The sequence below is a fragment of the Hylobates moloch genome, unplaced genomic scaffold, assembly GCF_009828535.3.
Source record: "Hylobates moloch isolate HMO894 unplaced genomic scaffold, HMol_V3 SCAFFOLD_8, whole genome shotgun sequence".
Taxonomy (NCBI): Eukaryota; Metazoa; Chordata; class Mammalia; order Primates; family Hylobatidae; genus Hylobates; species Hylobates moloch.
In genome coordinates, this window is record NW_026652283.1 from 112,023,780 (window position 1) to 112,045,708 (window position 21,929).

Genomic DNA, 21,929 nt, shown 5'->3' on the forward strand with positions numbered 1-21,929 from the left:
AGTTTTGTTTTGCTGTGGCAACTGAAGTTTCTGATTAGTTTGCACCATCTAAAGAGACAAGCATGAAGTTTACATTTTTCCAGAGCTCAGAATTTCCCATGACGAACACTAGGCTGAGGAAGCAGAGCGCTCTGATGAGCAAAGTGTTAACTGCCACATCCCAGAAAGTGAAGCACAGACAGTTCCTTCCAACAAATAGTCCAGTTATGAAGTACACATTCTAAACTGAGATGAAACACTATTCCAGAATGTGCCTTAAGGAAAGAAACTTGTCACCACAGCTTGGTGAAAAGCCAATGTTAGCTGATGATGACATCATGGAGCTTAATATAGCACACTAAAGAGAAACTCAGAATTGATGGAGCTGCAGAATATTGTTTCCTTTACTTTTGGATGCTTTGCAAAAAAAAAAGAAAGAAAAGAAAAATGAATAAATATTTGAGACTATCATATGGGGAGAAAAAGTAATTCAAAGGAAAGGGGATTCCATTTTTAAGCAAGGCCACTGTACCCCATACTTTTATACATAAAAATAAAAATTAATAATAGAGACAATTCATTGCTTTCCTATTATGTCTTGGGCTCTTGACATACTTTATTTAACCCTCACAACCACCTCAGGAGAAATGTCCTATCTTTGGATGATGAAACTAAGGTTCAGAGATGTTAAGTAACTTTTCAAAGTCACAGAGCTAGATCTGAACCTAAGGTCTGTGTGGCTCCAAACTCCGTGCCCTCTCTTCTATGCTGCATAACCCAGAAGCAGTGAGAAACAGAATGCTACCAGTTCCCAGGCTCTCGGCAGCCCCCTAACACTCAGCTGATGAAAGAAAATTCGAAGGTCATCAAGATGTTACCAAAAATACATTTGAAAGACTTCAGAATTGTAAAACTTCATCTCCATTAGATTTTAACTTTTCAAATTCATGAACTATTACTGCCTTAAAACTGAAAATGTAATAGTTATTAAATGTAAGCAATGGAGGAAAACCAATGTTTAAGGATAAAGAAAGATACTAGATAAGCATCAGCACTTAAGTCTATATTAAAAATTCCAACACATATTAAAATTTATACCTCAAAGCTAGAAACATCTCCCATGATTTAATAGAAGAAGGTTACCCACAATAAGCAGCCGAAGATTTTCACGGCCTTCACCGAAACATGTAACATTTTCTAATACACTTGTGTGCATTTTACAATTTATCTAGTTTATTTCTAACCCAGCTTTCGGCTTCTCAATCTCTAATATTCTTGATTCTCTTCATATTCTTGAATTCAAAACATATTTCAGAACAAGCAAAGTCTTCTGGCCCTACAAATCACATCTTTTGCATTTTCATTTTGCCTGGATTTTATTTCAAATGACCTCTCATAATATCAGGAACCTCTTCCTTCTATTGCCAAGTTTTTGTTTGGTCTCATTTTGTGCCTAGAAATAAATGAGTATAAATCAGTTAAAGTCAACATTATTTTCTTAATCCACACAAGGAATGTGTATTTAAAGTGATGCAAAGGGGAAGTAAGCAGAGATATTGGAACCCTATTTAATACATCATTTGAACTTTTCATATAGAATTCCCACCTTAACGCCTTAACAACACAAGCCTGCTCCTGCAACTTTTCTGCCCCTTGTTTCAAAGTCCTCTTCAGTGTCGACTGTGGGGACAGGGACTAAGCCATAACATGAACCCTCAGTGTACAATGCATGAAGACAGGGATTTGCGTGACTGCTCTGTTCACTGGTATATCCCAAATAACTAGAGTGCTTAGCACATGGCAGATACTCAAATATTTCCTGAATGAATGGATGCTTGGCATCCATGTTTTTCTTAAATGCTTAAACCACCATCCTTTTCTTAAGTGCTGACCAGTTATGTTTAGTGAAGAGTTATCTGGATCGGGTAAGAGGTGTGGGAGACATGTCATCACTTAAAGAGCAATGAAAGAAACTGCAGGTGTTCAGGTACAATAAGCGACAGTTCAGCTGTGGCCCAAAGAGGGAGGAAGCCTTGAGCTAGCTAATAATCTCTAGGAGTTACCACCCATGTGTCTTTGGACAAGTCACTGGCATCTCGGTCTTCTCATCTTTAAAACAGATAACACATAGGCCAGGTGTGGTGGCTCACACCTGTCATCCCAGCTCTTTGGGTGGCCAAGGTGGGTGCTTCACCTGAGGTCAGGAGTTCGAGAACAGCCTGGCCAACATGGCAACACTCTGTCTCTGCTAAAAGTACAAAAATTAGCCGGGTGTGGTGGTGCACCTGTAATCCCAGCTACTTGGGAGGCTGAGGCAGGAGAATTGCTTGAGACTGGAAGGCAGAGGTTGCAGTGAGCCGAGATTGCGCCACTGCACTCCAGCCTGGGCGACAGAGCGAGATTCCATCTCAAAAAAAAAATTAATTAACTAATTAATTAAATAAAATAAAACAGTTATCACAGAACTATTATCGTAAGGAATAAGTGGACAAGCAAAGTGTCTGACAAATAGCAAAAAGTTTTAGAATCACAAATAGGTATTATTGCTCTATTTAGTTTCTTTTCATTCTTAGGGAAAAAGACATAGAAAAGAGATGATGATAACTTTCTTTCAATATGTGACTGGCAAGATGTAGGAAGGCAATGATCCTATGTATTTACTTCAGAAGACAAAACTACTAATAAAGGATATCACATAAAAAGAGTAACGCATTGATCCAATAAAATGCAAATCTCCCTAACAAAAAGTGTTCCTACCCATAAGAAGCTGTCACTACTAAAGGTATCAGATGTCTGTCATTACTTAAAACAGAGGACAGTTGATTCTGGAATTTTGTGGAACCAGTTTTAGTTAGAAGGGTATTAGACAAGGTTATCTACCAACTCAGATTCTAAGATTTAATGATAGGATTTTTATTTTGTGGCTGAAAAAGTAAGGCTTAGCCCATGGTTCTCTGTATTGTATAAACCAATAGTCAGATATGGGTAGGTAGATTACAGCAAAGCACACATTGCCAAAAACCCTCCACCCCACTCAGCATCCCCATCCTTCAAAAAAGTGGCAATCAGGCAGGGCACGGTGGCTCACACCTCTAATCCCAGCACTATGGGAGGTCAAGGCAGGCAGATCACGAGGTCAGGAGATCAAAACCATCTTGGCCAACATGGTGAAACCCCATCTCCACTAAAAATAAAAAAATTAGCTGGGTGTGGTGGCATGCGCCTGTAATCCCAGCTACTCAGGAGGCTGAGGCAGGAGAATCGCTTGAACCTGGGAGGTAGAAGTTGCAGTGAGCCGAGATCGTGACACTGCACTCCAGTCTGGAGACAGAGCAAGACTCCCTCTTAAAAAAAAAAAAAAGAAAAAGAAAAAAATGTGGCAATCGAAGGCAATCAAATAAATTCACAGGGACTAAAAAATTAAAAACCACAAGGTTTAATAATGTCCTCATTATTGATGACTTTGGAAAAGTACTGGTGTATTACACCATTACATACTGACTATTTAGATCAAATAAATATTGAGCTGGTAAACGTTTCTTAAGTTTAAAGGTTCATCTGATGCAACAAATCTTTTTTCAGTGTTAGCAACTATAAAGGCCCTCCCCTTTTCCTGGTACCCTTGCATGGAATATTTAATTCAGCATAGGAGGTATGGCCTTTACCAATATAGCTCTACCAGTGTACGTACTCATTACATAAAACAATTTCCTACAAGATCAGAAATGAAATGCTGTTTTACCCACTTGGCCCAGACAATGACAGTATCAAATACTGGAAATATTCATATTCTAAACTAACAGAAGATTTTATCTTTCTCATTTCAGTAAAACTAATCACAGGGTCTCCCCTGCCTTTATGCTTGTTACTGCTATGATTCTAAGACATAAGGCAGTTGTAACTCATAAACTTGAACAAGTAGAATCTGCTTAGAGGTGAGGCCTTTATTGAACATTTGTATAAGACATCATTTTTGGCTGAATCAAATGATAGTAAAACTAGCCTAAGAAATGACTGTGGAATCTAAGAAGCGAGGCAAGGACCTTCCACCAAGCAAAATTGGGTTTCTATCCTACTCAGAGCAGCTATAAAAGGGAAACCTGGACAACTTCAATTTTTAAGTTATTCTAGAATTAGCTTCCAGGGTCAACTTCCACCAATGGCTGCTATGCATTTCCCCATCCTTTCTTTCTAGATATATTTTTGAGAAGGGAAAATATTGCATTATATGCCATTGTATTCTTACGTATTTAAAGAAATCTAAAATAAAAACACGGGTTTTCTGGGCTCATTCTACTTCTATTCTTCCCACAATGTCAGGGACTCTGCAGGGTTCTCTATAAATGCTGGATCAGTCACTGCTCCCAACTCAAATGCGTGTTTTGGGACACACTGTACTTTTTTGAAATTGATTCCTCTTTGGTTTAACATAGTTTGCCACCACCCCTTTCTATTTTGCACTAGCCTGTTTCATTCATTTCTGTTACTTACCTGGATCCAGGGACTTGGGACCAAATTACTGAGAGACTCTGTGAGGTCAAGGAAGCCTCACTAATGTGCAGAGGTCTTTTTACTCCCAGTAAGAGCTGAGCATATACCCTTGTAGGGAAGAACTAAGACTATTACATGTCTTTGATATTTATGTGCTATTTGCAGTTGAAATTTGCCCAGATTATTTTTAAATCCATGCCATTATACACATGAATATAGAAGATAACTGATGCTCAGAATAAACAACTCGATTGCCACTTTTTTAGAGGTAGAAATGTTGAGTGGGATGGCAGGTTTTTGGCAATATGTGCTCTGGTGTAATCTACTTACCTATAACTTAATCTGAGAATAAATGAAACTTTCCCTCTTAGAGCTGCTGTAAGTGGGACAAAAAGTCAATTTTGTTTGGTCAAATGTCCTTGTCTTGCTTCTTAGATTCCACAGTCATTTCTTAGGCTAGCTTCACTATCATTTGAGTCAGCCAAAAATTATGTCTTATAAAAATGATCAATTAAGACCTCATCTCAGCAGATTCTACTTGTTCAAATTTAGGAATCACAACTACCTCAAATCTTAGAATCACAACAGTAATGAGGATAAAGGCAGTGGAGATCCTGTGATAAGTTTTACTGAAATGAGAAAGATAAAATCTTCTCTTTTAAAATAAATGGAACTTTTTCTATCTTTTAAAATCATGGAAACAAACCAGGCAGGTTTTAAACTTCTTCTTGTGTGAATGGAGGTAAAAGTGGGTGATTTTGTTTTTTGTTTCAGTTTAGAGCAAACTTTTAACTATAAAAACACTTCAGTATCCCTTAGGATGACTACTATAAAAAAAAAAAAAAAAACCCGGAAAATAACATGAATTGATGAGGATATGAAGAAATTGGAATCCCTGTGTCCGCAGTAATGTAAAATAGCCACTGCTGTAGGGAACAATATGGCAGCTCCTCAAAAAATTAAAAACAGAATTAGCATATGATCTGGCAATTCTACTACTGGCTATATGACCAAAAAAACTGAAAGCAGGGTCTTGAAGAGATATTTGCACAGCACCATCGTTCATGAAAGCAATCACAAAAGGCATTCTACAAAACGGTGGAAGCAACCCAAGCATCTATCATGGATAAATGGACTAATAGAATGTGCTCTATACATACAACAGACTATTATTCAGCCTTAAAATAGACGGAAATTCTGACACATGCTGCAACACGGATGAACCTCAAGTACATCATGCTCAGTGAAATAATCCAGCCACAAAAAGGCAAAACACTGTCTGATTCCACATGTATAAGGTTCCTAGAGCAGTCAAATTCATGGAGACAGAAAGTAGAATGGTGGTTGCCCAGGGCTGAAGGGGAAACGGGAAACTGATTAAACGGTACAGAGTTTCAGTTCTGCAAGGTTAAAAAGTTCTAGAAATCTGTTGCGCAATGATGTGAATGCACTTAATGCTACCGAACCCTTAAAAATGGCTACGATGGTAAATTTTGTGTTACGTCTACTAACTGCGGTTTTAAAAATAGGGGAAAAACCTCACCATGAGGGATAAGAAAGGTTATATATTTTTTACTCCACTCCACTCGGGGTTCTATGTGTTTGTTTTGGGAGGGGGTCTCGCTCTGTCACCCGGGCTGGAGTGCAGGAGCACGATCTTGGCTCACTGCAATCTCCACCTCCCTGGTTCAAGCGATTCTCCTGCCTCAGCCTCCCAAGTAGCTGGCATTACAGGCACGCACCACCATGCCCAGCTAATTTTTGTAGTAGAGATAGGGTTTTACCATGTTGGTCAAGCTGGTCTTGAACTCCTGACCTCAGGTGATCCACCCTCCTTTGCCTCCCAAAGTGCTGGGATTACAGGGGTGTGCTGTGCCTGGCCTAGGGTTCCGTTTCAATGATAGATTTTGGACTGTGTGTCTCCAGGGCCTTGAAAAAAAGCCGTATCTTTTGTTACTCTACTCCACATAGAGAGACAGAGAACCACTAATAAACCTAACATAGAATATATGTTCTAAGAGCTCACAGGACATGCATGCCCTTTTTGTATATGTCTCTAACTAAGCACAAAGAGAAGCTCTGCGCTCCAGAAGCATTCCATAGCCACTGAACAACTATGTCTTAAAAGAAGAAAAACGAAAGTTTAGAATTTATCTTCAGGCAAGCACGCCAAAGATTTCCAAACGAGATTATTTTCTTACAGAATGACAGATTATGTTGTGAAATCCCTAGTTCCACAGCGTCAGTGTGTTAGGAGGTGGGGTGTAGAAAGAACATAAATTTTGGTGGCCAGCCCTAGCATGGGTTTCAGCCCTCTAAATTTTAACTTTCGGAGTCTCAATTTTAACTTTCAGAGTCTAAATTTTAAATGGAAAATTGTTTCAAGTGGGAAGGTTTTTGTTTAGAATTGTAAAGCCCCCAGTTTATTACCTTCTAACAGTAATTATAAAATGATTATTATCCTTGAAAAACCTCACCTTCAGTTATTTCTGCCAGTAGCTTTTTTAAAGTATAGTCAATATTTTAATGTATAATGTTTAATGGTTTAGCGACAGATTATATTACTTCGATAAGAACTGAACTCACTGAATTCTACCTATTCTGTGAATAATTTGTACAACAAATGTAATAACAGGATCTCAAAAAGCAGTAACCGTATTAGTCTAATTCAAATCATGCACTGAGCCCTCCCTAGCTCCATTTAAAAACTTGTAAAACAATGACTACACAACTAATGACTGAGAAAGAGGCAAGGTACTTAGGGTTCTTCTGATTCTCTAACAACTCCTCCCTCTTCCTAGGCACTGAAATAAAAGTGTTGGAAACATCAACGCTGCAGGGCTAGGGATGAAGAAGTTAGGGAGAAAAAGCTTAACTTTTTTCTTTAGATTTTTTTTTTTTAAATTTTACTTTAAGTTCCGGGATATAAGTGCAGAATGTACAGGTTTGTTACATAGGTATACGTGTGCCATAGTGGTTTGCTGCACCTATCAACCTGTCATCTAGGTTTTAAGCTCCGCATGCATTAGCTATTTGTCCTAATGCTCTCCCTCCCCTCGCCCCCAACTCCTCAACCGGCCCCAGTGTGTGTTATTCCCCTCCATGTATCCATGTGTTCTCATTGTTCAACTCCGACTTATGAGTGAGAACGTGTCGTGTGTGGTTTTCTGTTCCTGTATTAGTTTCCTGAGGATGATGGCTTCCAGCTTCATCCATGTTCCTGCAAAGGACATGATCTCATTCCTTTTTATGGCTGCTTAGTATTCCACGGTGTATATGTGCCATGCTTTCTTTATCCAGTCTCTCACTGATGAGCATTTGGGTTGGTTCCATGTCTTTGCTATTGTAAGCAGTGCTGCAATAAACATGCGTTTCGATGTGTTTTCATAGTAGAATGATTTCTATTACTTTGGGTATATACCGCATGATGCGACTGCTGGGCCAAATGGTATTTCTGGTTCTAGATCCCTGAGGAATCGCCACACTGTCTTCCATCAGAAAGTGGGCAAAAGATATGAACAGACACTTATCAAAGGAAGACATTCACGCAGCCAAAAAACATATGAAAAAAAGCTCAACCTCACTGATCATTAGAGAAATGCAAATCAAAGCCACAATGAGATACCATATCATGCCAGTCAGAATGATGACTATTAAAAAGTCAAGAAACAATAGATGCTGGCAAGGCTGTGGAGAAATAGTAACGCTTTTACACTGCTGGTGGGAATGTAAATTAATTCAGCCATTGGGGACGACAGTGTGCCAATTCTACAGCTTTTTTTCCTAGTTATAGATATTCTCAACATTTTACTGTTTTTAAATACGGAAGTATTATCATTTATGTTACCAGTTAGGCAATTTTGACTGTTCTGCAGATACTTTCGTACACATAAAACGCCAGTTCACTCTTTTATTATTATTATTTTATTATTTATTTATTTATTTATTTTGAGACAGAGTCTTGCTCTGTCACCCAGGCTGAAGTGCAGCCGTGCTATCTTGCTTCATTGCATCCTCTGCCTCCCAGGTTCAAGCGATGCTCCTTCCTCAGCCCCCTAAGTAGCTGGGATTACAGTTGCCTGCTATCACGCCCGGCTAACTTTTGTATGTTTAGTAGAGACATGGTTTCACCGTGTTGTTCAGGCTGGTCTCGAACTATTGATCTCAAGTGATCCACCTACCTTGGCCTCCCAAAGTGCTGGGATTACAGGCACAAGCCACTGTACTGGGCTTCAGTTCACTCTTACGTAATGCACACACCAATGAAAAATAGGGAGATACAGTTCTGCTTGAAATGAAACACACAGGCTTCTTCCAAGCCCAGAATTTCATGATTTACTAAAGCTATTCATTGTGCGTATCACGTCTTTAGAGACGCGGAAGATACCAATCAGCAAATAATTTCAGTAGCTGTTTTAGTGAAATGAACACTAGAAAAAAATTACTTTTCTCTACCATAAAACACTGTTCTGCATACATCACTTTGTTGGAGGAGAAAAAATAAAAATAAAAATGATTGCATTCTTGTTTCTCTTTTTATTGTACTTAATAATAATAAAGAAATTGCTGAGCGTGGTGGTTCACGCCTGTCTTCCCAACACTTTGGGAGGCCAAGGGGGGTGCATCACTTGACGTCAGAAGTTCGGGACCAGCCTAGCCATCATGGTGAAACCCTGTCTCTACTAAAAATACAAAAATTAGCCAGGTGTGGTGGTGGGCACCTGTAATCCCAGCTACTTGGGAGGGTGAGGCAGAAGAATCTCCCGAACCAGGGAGGAGGAGGTTGCAATGAGCCAAGATCACACCACTGCACTCCAAAGGGCAACAGAGCGAGACTCTGTCTCAAAAGAATAATAATAATAATGATAAGGAAATTACACTTAGTTCAATACAATGAGCTCTTTTCTTCCAATTCTTGAAAATAGCCTGAATTCTGATTCACAGTTACCAACTTAGATTTCAGATTATACAGTTAAACTTTACTGATTTCTCTGGTCCAATATGTAATGCATTAAAACGACATGATGAAGTGAAGGCCCATTCTTTAAACAGATGACTCGAACTTTCAATTACCGTTGCTACCAACAGCTACAGCTGGTGTCTACAGTCCCCACTCCTAGAGCTGCCTCCACTGTAGTAATATCATTCGCCTGCCTTATACCACCAGCATCTCCATCTTTCACCGACACAAACCACAGGAGCTCACCACCAAAAGGCGGCAACGATCAATCAACTGAAAGTCAAAAAAAATAAATAAATAAATAATTCAACTCTACTAAATACTTTCAAAACTGAGAGAAATAATGTGAGTCCTCGGCGTTTTTAAAATCCTTATAAAAATTAATATATTAATATACTACCGGCCGGGCGCAGTGGCTCACGCTTATAATCCCAGCACTTTGGGAGGCCGAGGCGGGCGGATCACAAGGTCAGGAGATCGAGACCACAGTGAAACCCCTTCTCTACTAAAAGTACAAAAAAATTAGCCAGGGGTGGTGGCGGGCGCCTGTAGTCCCGGTTACTCGGAGAAGCTGAGACAGGAGAATGGTGTGAACCTGGGAGGTAGAGCTTGCAGCGAGCCGAGATCGTGCCACTGCACTCCAGCCTGGGTGAGAGAGCGAGACCCCGTCTCAAAAAAAAAAAAAAAAAAAATAAATAATATATATATATATATATATTACTACCATTACTAGTGGTTCAGTGAGATATATCAGATTTTCAGTCTTCAGCCACTTGACCAATTTATCATTTTTATTATTTGTTTATTTTTATTTTTATTTTTTTTGAGACAGAGTCTTGCTCTGTCTCTCAGGCTAGAGTGGTATTGCCTCACTGCAACCTCCATCTCCTGGGTTCAAATGATTCTCATACCGCAGCCTCCTGAGCAGATGGGATTACAGGCACCCACCACCACGCCCAGCTAATTTTTGTATTTTTAGTAGAGACGTGGTTTCGCCATGTTGGCCAGGCTGGTCTTGAACTCCTGATCTCAGGTCATCTGCCTGCCTTGGCCTCCCAAAGTGCTGGGATTACAGGCATGAGTCACTGCGCCCGGCTCAATTTATCATTTTTAAAAGTAGATAGGGCATCCAACAATACCTAGAGTTAGCAACGCAGGAAGAATACAAACATATTTTACATAATTTATAAGAGTAACAATAAGCTTGTTTGTCCTCCACATTTCTCTTGTACTCTGTAGCAAAAAAGACCAGAATAATGTAAATATGTTATTCATTATTCAAAAAGTTCATGTGATCCATTTCAGTACAGAAAAAATGCACTATCAACAGAAATTTTCTGCCAACTCTGCTGTTTTTTTGTTTGGTTCACCGAACTAAGTGCAAACCATCTGTTACCCACGATAATCAGAAAAAGTAAAAAATTCAAATAGCTTTTTTTTAAAAAAAAAGATAGCACAATAGCACTCCAAACAGAACTTACTTGTTTAAAAGCACCATTTATGAGGTCCAAACCCTAATGACTTTAAAAGCCTTAGAACTCATATTAAAAGTCTTTTTATTTTTAGATTAAGACTATATTTTCCCATTTTCTGGTAAAAGTATGCCATTTAATAAACTTGTTCATATCATAGGATTGTCACTCTACTAAAATATCTTATCCAAATATATTCATTTTCAAGAAATTTTAAAATCTAAAAACGTTCTTTTCCACTCTTCCTGTAACACTTACAATTTTCTAAATGCACTTCATTAGCTTCAAACATCTCTTGGAAAAATAATTTAATAGCTCATGATGAAATCTTTAGGGCATATTTCTATTACAGGTTATTGTTAACAGAGTTTTTAAAATTTACTCCTTTGCATTATTTCTTTTTTCACTGACACGTAATAATCGTACATATTTATGGGACAGAGAATATTCCAATACGTATATACTATATGTAATGATCAAATCAGGGTAATTTGCATATCCATCACTTCAAATATTTTTCATCTCTTTGCATTGTGGATATTCAAAATCCTTTCTTCAAAAAATTTAAAAAGGCCAGGTACAGTGGCTTATGCCTATAATTCCTGCACTTTGGGAGGCCAAGGCGAGAAGATCATTTGAGGCCAGGAGTTCAAAACCAGCCTGGGCAACACAGTGAGACCCCCGTCTCCACACAGGCAAAAACAATAATAATGCACACATACACACATTTAAATCGTTTCCAGCTTTTTAAAATTATATAATAAATTTTAGTTAATCATTAAAATCTAAAAATGTTAAGTTATAATTGTGCTGATCCCCAATTTAAAAATTCCCACATAGGCCACGCACGGTGGTTCACGCCTGTAATCGCAGCACTTTGGGAGGCCGAAGCACGTGGATCACAAGGTCAGGAGATCGAGACCATCCTGGTCAACATAGTAAAACCCCATCTCTACTAAAATACAAAAAAAATTAGCCAGGCATGGTGGTGTGCGCCTATAGTCCCAGCTACTTGGGAGGCTGAGGTAGGGGAATCGCTTGAACCTGGGAGGTGGAGGTTGCAGTGAGCCAAGATTGTGCCATTGTACTCCAGCCTCGCAACAGAGTGAGAGTCTGCCTCAAAAAAAAAAAAAAAAATTCCACAAGTAAGTAGTGCATTCTAATAACTATTATTTGTTTTCACAAAAACAGAATGGTCTGATTTTTCAACATGCTTGGACTCTAGTCTTCACTCTACCCCTAGCTGTGTAACCTCACATGAGCCGAGATTGTGCCATTGCACTCCAGCCAGGCAACAAAGCGAGAGTCTGCCTCAAAAAAAAAAAAAAAAATTCCACAGAAGTAGTGCATTCTAGTAATTATTATTTGTTTTCACAAAAACAGAATGGTCTGATTTTTCAGTATGCTTGGACTCCAGTCTTCACTCTATCCCTAGCTGACTAACCTCACATGAGTTACACCTCTCAAGACCTCAGTCTCTTAACCTATAAAAAGAGCGCTCTAAAATGTCATTCTGAGGCACTTGCTTCTCTTCCATATTTGTCTAGCACCGTGCCAGAAACTTGATAACTGTCCACGGCAACGGAGGCTAGAGAGGAACATGTCCAAAGCCTCTGAAATTTCGCACAGGACAGTTTTAAATGTACTGTGAAGTTTAGGACTTAAAATACAAAACCAACTACCACAAAAGTGTCTCACCATTTTTATGGTGATATAACCAAATGAATTTCCAGGACACCAAGCCTTATTCATATTATCAATCCTCTTTAAAGAAAATAGTGATTTTTGTTATAAAAATGAAATTCTGCTAAGTTTCAAGAGCGTTTAAAGCAGGCACCAGCCCAGCATTTGTTTTCACAGCTCTAGTACTACAAATTTTATCAACACCCACTATTGTCTCTGAATGGCATGTAAAAGCGCTCTGTGCTATGTTCTTGATGAATTGTACAGACACAAGTCCTACTCCACCTACATAACCACTATGCCACAAATGCAACGCATTTAAAAGAGGGCTTTCTTTTGCAATAAAACATTACAAATCCTAACTACAAATAAAGCAAGTGTTGCAAGAGATAATTTCAGTAGCTAAATCAGCATTAAAATTCCTCACTTCGTCTGACTATTATTCATTAAGCATGTTATTAAACAAACGTAACTGTAAAATGAAACACTATGGGTTAGTTATTTTACATTGTAAAAACTGATAAGGCCCTACAAGGATGCTTCCACTGGTCTTTAGTATGATTCAGTTCTACTCAACTGTAAGTTTATTAAATCTCACAGATTTCTACAAGAATATCCATATCAGACTGACATTGAACTGGCAAGATTAGATTTCAAATGTCACACTAAAGATGCTCCAATTTTAGATAAGAAAAGAGGGCAATGACTATCCTTATCCATTTTTTTTCTGTTTATGTCAGACATTTACAAATACTCAATTTAAATTATCTCAGCCAAAACTCAAGCAAATTTGTTTCTGGCCCATAGGAAGACATTGAAATCTATGAATCTAAGAATCTGGAAGAGAGAAAGATGGTGAGGCTGGAGATCACTGAAGTCAAGTACACCCTTGAGGCCATGGAACGGCATCCACCATGACACTAGTTGAGAAGGGTCATTGCTATCTTACTGTCATAGCTCCGTGACTCACAGTGCCCCCAACTGCCACATCTACTTCTGGGCCAGTTCTCAGCCCCAACTTGGAGGTCATAAGCAAGAGGAAAGGACGCATGACCAAGAAGGCCCCATCCTGCCCACAGGATTCTCTCCTAAGATATTTCTCCGAGAAGTTGAAATGGTTTCTGCATTCCAAGGTTCTTATCTTGGGTTTCTGAAACCCTAGTTGCCCACTGGTTGGAATGCGGGAAGTCTTGACCTTCCAGAAATCTTACACAAAACTGCCGGAGGGAAGAGGCACAGTTTACATACAGATGTGCATTCTTTTTTACAGGGAAGTGAACTGGATGGGATATGGGGGGCGGGGGTACATGCTTCCATCACTTAATTTCCTTAACTCCCCTAAAACATCAAGGGAGCCACTGCTGTACAGAACAGCTGCTATGATCTTAGAGTTCTTCTTTCCCACAGAGGCATGAATGTAAACAGAATGGCCAGCAGATCGGAGTAAAGGAGGAGGAGCTCCTTCTCTGTGTATCAGGGAACTACGGGAACCATTCATGTGAATGCCTTTCGTTAGAAAAAACTGTAAAAGTCACGCAATCTTTTCTTTTTCTTGACCTGAATTTCCTCAGTTCTCCTGTTTGAGTCAGTTATTCAATCTTTAAAGAGTTGCAGTTAAATTTCAGAGACTGCTCAAACAGCATAGCCCTGAAGTTGTAAATATTAGACAATTCTACCTAAAAAGAACATGACCTTTAACTTCTACAAATTTATTAATAAAAGTTGGTAATAAAGATGAAAGCGAAAGAGAAGAAAATGTGGTAGAAGAGTAACTGAGAACATATATGGGTTCTCTAAGGAATGCATATAGAAATACAATTGATAAACTTGATAGAATTAATTGTTACTTTGGTCACTCAAAATGACCTCAATTTTATCCCATAATAAGAACCACTGGCAATTCTGTAAAGTATGGGCTCCGCCAATTAGAATTACATACACATTTTAAAATATCACTGCAATTCAAGACTTTAAAGTATGAAATAATTTAAAGAGCAACTAATTGAAAGGTAAGGGTTTCAATCCCCTAGACACTGAACTCCATAAGAAATTGACCAGTGGTCCAGGGGAGCCACAAGATCTCATTTACCACCTGCCTCAATCTCACTGAGCACTTGGCACATTCTCAGAGGTCACAAAGCTGGTGCTCAATACTTACTCCTCACTGAGGCTCACTAAATACTCAGCAGTGCCATTTTGTTTCAGGATGATCAATAAACTGAATTCTTAGTAGTTTGTTATTTTTCTACCAATGCCTTCACAAAGGTCCAGATCAATGCAAAACGCCAGGCCTCTGAGTTGAAATCAAAATCTCACTTTTCTTGGTGAATCACAGCCAATGTGACTTCACTTTCTTGCCATAGGCTGCTATGGAACAAAAGTAAATTCTTCCTGTGGCCAAAACACACCTGAGTGTTGGCTGAGGCCTTAAGGATGGAGGGTCAAAGCTCACCCCAGGCTCCTTCTAGGTCTCCCCAGAACTCAAGAGCAAAGATGTCTCCCAAACAATTGCTTAAATCACAGCTGAATTAAAGAAACCACTTAAAACTTGCTGGTGAATTCAAACATAAATATAAAATTGTATTGTTTCATATCATCATTAAAGCAAATAAAAAGTCCATACAGAATAGCCTAAAGTTTTGAGCTCAGGCTTTTCCCAGAGGAATTCATACCCACATTGATACAAATTATCGTGAAGAGTTTCCATTTGAATTTTTATCAGGACAAGTACCTTGACAAGTTGCAAATATTCTGCGAACTATGAGCGTCACGTACGAATAATAAGTACCCTCTGCTACAACAGACAAGGAACATCGTGGGAGTGAATATAAAGTGAATTTCAGGAAGGAAAAAAGTCACGATCTAAAGAAACAGCCACCCTTCTGAAGCGTAAAATTTCTTTCCATAAAGATGTTTTCAGCTGGGCGCGGTGGCTCACGCGTATAATCTCGGCACTTTAGGAGGCTGAGGTGGGCAGATCACGAGGTCAGGAGATCGAGACCATCCTGGCTAACACGGTGAAACCCCATCTCTATTAAAAATACAAAAAATTAGCTGGGTGCGGTGGCAGGCGCCTGTAGTACCAGCTACCCAGGAGGCTGAGGCAGGAGAATGGCGTGAACCTGGGAGGCGGAGCTTGCAGCGAGCCGAGATCGTGCCACTGCACTCCAGCCTGGGCGACAGAGTGAGACTCTGTCTCAAAAATAAATAAATAAATTAAAAAAAGATGTTTTCTACTTGAAGAAAAAACACACACAAGAAATTTGTGAAATTTTTATTTACGAATTGATTTATGGAAAGTTCATTTAAAATTTTATTAACTTACATAATATTTTTAAATGATAATATAATGAACATGCACCCACTGCCCAACCCAAGACCTAAAATGAATACTATTTACTGCCCATGTAAGAACCAATCACGGTATTACAGCAGTGTGTGGTGAAGAATTATGATTAAAGAATTTGGAGCACCTGAGGTCCACTGAACAAAAACCTTGCGAAGTGATTCCCCTAGTAGAAATGCACTCATTCCAGGATTCCTTTAAATAATCCGCCTGAGTAGACTAAAAAATGTGAATCAATTTCTTGTCCAAAACCCCCTCCACCCAACCTCTCAGGAATGATTATCAAAAATTTTCTAAAAAGGTACATTCACAAGAACCAGGAACCTGGAAAGTGAACCAGTGATACTCAACTCCATACCTTCATGGAAACCTTCCTTGTGCAACGGAAGAGCAATATCTTATAGGAATTGAAGTCTCCAGTAAAGATTCTTTTAAAATATTTTTTTCTTCTACTAGGCCAATGGTAGGACACTAAACTGAATGTGTTTCCTTCTAACAGAAGAACTCGTCCCTCTCTAATATGGAATATGCACAAATCTTTCCACTGTCAACATTTTTTTTTATCAGTCCTTTTTCCATTCCAACGTGCAAGCCAAGACTGAAATCAGCACTAACCTGTAAAGGCTCACTGCTTTCCTGCTGGTCTTCAGAGAGTCTCCTGCTGGGAGAAGCAATGATGGGAGTGATAACTAAAGGACTCATGTGATTTCTCCATTCTTTTTTTTTTTAAGCCTCCACCTCCCAGACTCAAGTGATCCTCCCACTTTAGCCACAGATATACTCCCACCATATATATGATTGTAGGAAGATTTAGGGAGACTTGATGAAGCCAAAATGGATTAAGGAAAGAAGAGAATTTTCCCCACAACTGTGGGAAAAACTAGTAAGAATCAACAAGGGACATAAAAATTCTTTGTTGTGTATTGTTCACCAAATATTCCAAAAATGAATACAACACAGTCGGGGCTTTTTTTTTTTTTTAAGCTCCTGTTACAAAGGTCATGGAATGTTCTCGCATCACTCGCCTTCCTGATACTGAATCCCAGATTAGGCTCAGTTCTGTAGAGGGGGGCTAGTACGCAGCAGTGCCAGAATGGGTGTGTGGGTATCGCTTTCATTTTTTATCTCATTTTACATATTTTATATTTTGTTTTTTGCAGGAGGATGGGGACACGGTGAAAAATTAAATTCATGACATTTGCAGCACTACAATGCTCTAGCTTCACGATTCAGTCTTGGGTGTATAAAGTCCCGTATCAAGAAATTCCAAGATTTTCCACAACACATCACATCCATACACACCCAGAATAACAGGGAACCACATCTCTCTAAACAGAGAGATTCAAACTAAAAGTCTAAATAAGAACAGAAGAGACGTGACCCACATATTCGAATCCAGCCTCTAAAATAGCCTTATTAACTCAAATCTTTTCTCAAGTCAATACTAATTATACTTACCAGTGAGGTCAGCATAATGGCAGCAGAGGCCTTGCTCAGAAATATTTAAACTTTAAGAGTCCACAAGAGGCCAAGCACAGTGGCTCATGCCTGTAATCCCAGCACTTTGGAAAGCCGAGGCGGGCGGATCACTTGAGGCCGGGAGTTCGAGACCAACCTGAGCAACATGGTGAAACCCCATGTATACTAAAATTACAAAAATTAGCCGGCACACGCCTGTAATCCCAGCTACTCGGGAGGCTGAGGCATGAGAATTGCTTGAACCCACGTGGTGAAAGTTGCAGTGAGCCAAGGTCGCACGACTGCACTCCAGCCTGGGTGTCAGAACGAGACTCTGTCTCAAAAAAGAAAAAAAAGAAAGTCGATAAGAATGTGAAAAGCAACAGCATACTGCTTGCTTCCTTAGACTGATATATAACAGTTTCCACTACTAAGATTGACAAGAAAATAGGTGATTCATGCTCTGATTATCTTAACTAATTGAAGCCTGATGGAAATGAACTCCTAATTGGCTGGGATTTTGTGTGTGTGTGTGTGTGTGTTGAGACAGAGTCTCGCTCTGTCACCCAGGCTGGAGTGCAGTGGCACAATCTCGGCTCACTGCAACCTCTACCTCCCAGGTTCAAGCGATTCTCCTGCCTCAGCCTCCCAAGTAGCTGGGATTACAGGCACCTGCCACCAAACCTGGCTAATTTTTGTATTTTCTTTATTTTACTTTAAGTTCTGGGACACACGGGCAGAACACACAGGTTTGTTACATAGGTATACATGTGCCATGGTGGTTTCCTGCACCTATTAACCCAATTTTTGTATTTTTAGTAGAGACAGGGTTTCACCATGTTGGCCAGGCTGGTCTTGAACTTCTGGCCTCAAGTGATCTCCCCGAATTGGCTGGGTTTTGTCAATGTCATCTACAACATTTGCATAGCCACAAACACCACTTCTAAAACAAGAGCTAGAAAGTCAAGTAAAAGGGAAATATAAGAGGAGTGCGGACAAATTTGTTACTACTAGTGAAATAAAAATGTCCAGCGCATGTGCTTTTGATGATGAAATAGTAGCATCGCCTTCATGTATTAAGAGAAAGCATGTAAATTACTTGCTTTGTGGCACAGACAGGTCTGAAATCGTCTGCTTAGAAGTGGTGGTATTTTTAAATACAGTACAGCAAAATAAAAAACTGCTCTTAAAATCCATCAATGGAGTTCCCCAAATGTAAACATAATTATAGAATCCCTCTAAAACCGGAGTTACACACTGCTTTTTAAATTTTCCAGTGTACAGAGTAGAAACTCAGTAAGTTTTCAATGAAGGAATAAATACATTTGAAGACAGATAAAACATCTTTTCTCAAACTGTTGAAATCAGTGGCATTCACTCAACAATAAAGACATATAAGCATGTGTTATGTGACACATACTGTATTAGGTACTAAAATAAAAAGTTATTAAAATGGAAGACAATGACAAGAACAATTCCATTAGTTTTCTGCCGTCATTCAAGGTTGTATCTATATGGTTTTTAATATGCAGATTAAAGGTTTAGAAATTAGTTAACAGCTTCGATTTTCAAGCCCATTTAGACAAGTGCTATCACTTAAGTGAAATCTTAGTTAACTAAGTTTTTCAGGATTCAGTTGGATGACAAAGCATTCAAATGATGCACCCATACTAAATATGTGAGTATTTAGAAATATATTCCACTGAAAGTTTTTGCTTTTGTTCTAAATGTTTGGCATCTAGTAGGTAGTCTGTGAGAGTCTTTAAAATCAATGTGTTCATATCTACATGTTTGGGGAAAAAAAGCAAACAGCAACATGAAGGTGCTTCCAAGATTCTGTTCTGAAAGTTGTTCACCAAAGGGCACCAAAGTAAAACCAGCAGATGGCTCTGAACACACAGAGAGAGAAGCGGGGAGAGAGAATGGAGGGAAGAGGGAGAGAGAGGGAGAGAGAAATGAGGGAGAGAGGGAGAGAGAGAGAGGAAGAGAGAAGGGAGGGAGAGAGGGAGGAAGAAGAAGGGAAAGAGGGGGAAAGAGGGAGAGAGAGGGAGGGAGAGAGGGAAAAATAAAACACGAGAAGACAGAGGCTAGGCTAAATAGAGAAGCTGCCAGAGGACTTCTGGGAAAAAACATTTGAAAAGGAAGGACTGAAAAGAGAAGAAATGGGCACAACGAGGACTCCGGGTCTGGCCAGAACAGCCAGGAAAAACAAGGGCTTGAGGCAGGAGGTCTGAAAAGGGAACAGAAGGTAGACCACTAGAATGGGGACAAGGCACTTCCACTCTGCAAAGGTGAGTGTGTTTGCAGTGCAAAGCAAGAAACGTGAACTTTAAAATTCTTCAGGCACATGTGTTCAAATGGCAAAGATATATGAGAATGGAACATGAAAAACTCCAGTGTAAGATCAGTCTTTTTAAACTGCCACAGCTCCCCTGTCTCCCCAGCTAGCTTCTATTCGCCTTCACAGGCTCCTAAGCCCAGTGACTGGAGAGAATCTGGAATGATTAGAGATTCTGGAATGAAAAGAGCTATGCCAACTGCTTAGGAGGCCAAGGATTCTGCAAACTGGATCCCTGCAGATACCACATCGCTTTACTCTGGTCTCGAAGGCCATGGCACACCCTAAAAGATAATTAAAATGCCTTAAGGTGAATGAGCATTCCCAGAAGGCACAGAATGTAAACAAAGTGTGGGCCAACGGAAGAAACTTGAAAAATCACAATAAAGTGGCCTCCCAGATTCAATCCAGAGCAGGCAACTAGCAACTTTGTAGTAAAAGGAGGGGGAAGAAGCCGTGTGTTCTGCACTGAGAGATCATTTCATGTCACGCTTCAGGGCAATTAAAATAAAAAAGGATTTACTAATTACAAAGCAATCCTAACAAGGTACGTAGTATAGAATATTCACATCTTATACATCTCCTAGAGAAAGATTACAAACACAAAATATTTCACCTTCTGGAGGAGATAATTATTAAGTTTTAAAGACTAGCTCACGCAAGAATGAAAAAGTATCAAGTCAGGTTCACATACATTCTAATTTTATAACCCAGGCGACCCTGGACAGGATTCAGAGAGCTCTTATTTGAATAACATCTGACGATATCCTCTCATTAAAAGGATTAGTGTTTCTGCACAAACGTCTAGATAAATCTTATTACTGGTCGAAAATTAGTCACCTAAAGGCTTTAGACAGTTTTGCGCAGATATTTACAACTCTGAAGAGGCTGAGTCGTTTTTCTCTTGAAATCCAGGCACTATATCCACTTCAAAAGCCACATACGATTGTGGCTTTTGCTGAGCGTATTTCTTTTCGACGAGTTGAGGGTAACAATCTCTCAATACCTTACTCCATAGACTGGATGTAAGCGTCAAAAGAGGATGAAAAGGTACTTTCCGGACGGACACGTACTCTTGGGGTGATGGGTCGGGAGATTCTCTAAGCCTCAAGAACAGGGTTTCATGAAACGGGCTTAAAAATTACAGCCCATCTCAAATGGATTTTAAAAGGCACCCAGTTACTTTAAAATACCCAATACAAACACCAAGACGGGCTATTTTACCAGGTCCCCTGCAGAATGTGAAGGAGCTTCCAGCGCTCCAAGCCGGGTTTCTAATTTAACCCAAGAACCCCAAAGGAGTGAAGGCGACTTCGGGGACCTCGGCAGCGTGCAGGGCCGGGAAGTTCAGCCTGCCCACCCGGAGAGGGGTGCGCCGAGCTCCCCTGGAAAGAGTGACTCAAGGGTCCTCGCGAAGTCGCCGTGCCAGCCCCTCTTCCAGTTCCAGCAGTCCCCGAAGTCCCCGGGCAGAGCCGGCTGCACAGGGACCGGACGAGGCTAGGCGCAGCCCTGAGGACGAGGGTCCACGGCTTCAGCCCCAGCCCACGGCCCCGGGACTCCCCGCCAAAGAGTCGCTGGAGCGCGGCCTCAGGGCAGCTGAGCGCAGCTGGACTCGTCCCTGGGCGCCCCCGACCCTCTCCTTCCCCGCCGGCCCCAGGGCGCCCCCGCCCCGCTTCTTCCCCGCCGGCCCCAGGGTCCGGGCTGCCCCTCGCCCGCGGCCTCTCGGCGCGGCTGGAGACCCGGCAACTTACTGGGGCTGCGCTGGGGTCGCGCCAAGAAGGCGGCGGTGGGCTGCTGGCGGCTGGAGCGCGTCGGGGGCCCGCGGCTGGGGTACGCTGGAGCAGCGGCCGCCACCTCGCTAGTCCCGCGAAGAAGAGCGCCCGCCGGCCGCGCTGCAGTAGGAGGCCTGGACACGTGGGCGCCCCTCTGTGTAGCCGCCCGGGGCGGGGGCGGGGCGTGCGGCCGGGCGGCACCGCCTCCTCCAGCCTCCCCCGCGCTCCCGGAACGCGACCCCGAGCCCGCCTCCCGCCGGGCCCCGGCCGCGCTGGCCAATCCCCGGGGTGGGCGGTGTGCGGCCGCTGCTCCGCGGGGTTTGCCTGGGGCCGAGCACACGTGGGCGGGCGCTAGCCCCGTGCTAGGCCAGTGGGCGCGGGCTGGGGAAGCGGGGCTGTGCGCGAGGACAAAATTCGTGCTCTCCTAGGA

At 40.9% G+C, this 21,929-nt stretch overlaps 1 protein-coding gene across 3 annotated transcripts in view; it reads right to left on the reverse strand.

Moving 5' to 3' along the window:
* Positions 1-21,631, reverse strand: part of SLC7A2 (solute carrier family 7 member 2) — a 73,306-nt gene extending 51,675 nt beyond the window's left edge. Inside the window, exons 1-2 of one of the 3 annotated variants that reach the window (XM_032162394.2) lie at positions 21,479-21,631; positions 16,547-16,592 (exon numbers count right to left, since the gene is read on the reverse strand). The gene's annotated coding sequence lies outside the window, so the exon portion shown is untranslated. The remainder of the gene's footprint in view (positions 1-16,546; positions 16,593-21,478) is intronic. The other 2 variants (XM_032162396.2, XM_032162395.2) reach the window with 2 other exon arrangements.
* Positions 21,632-21,929: the final 298 nt, after the last annotated feature.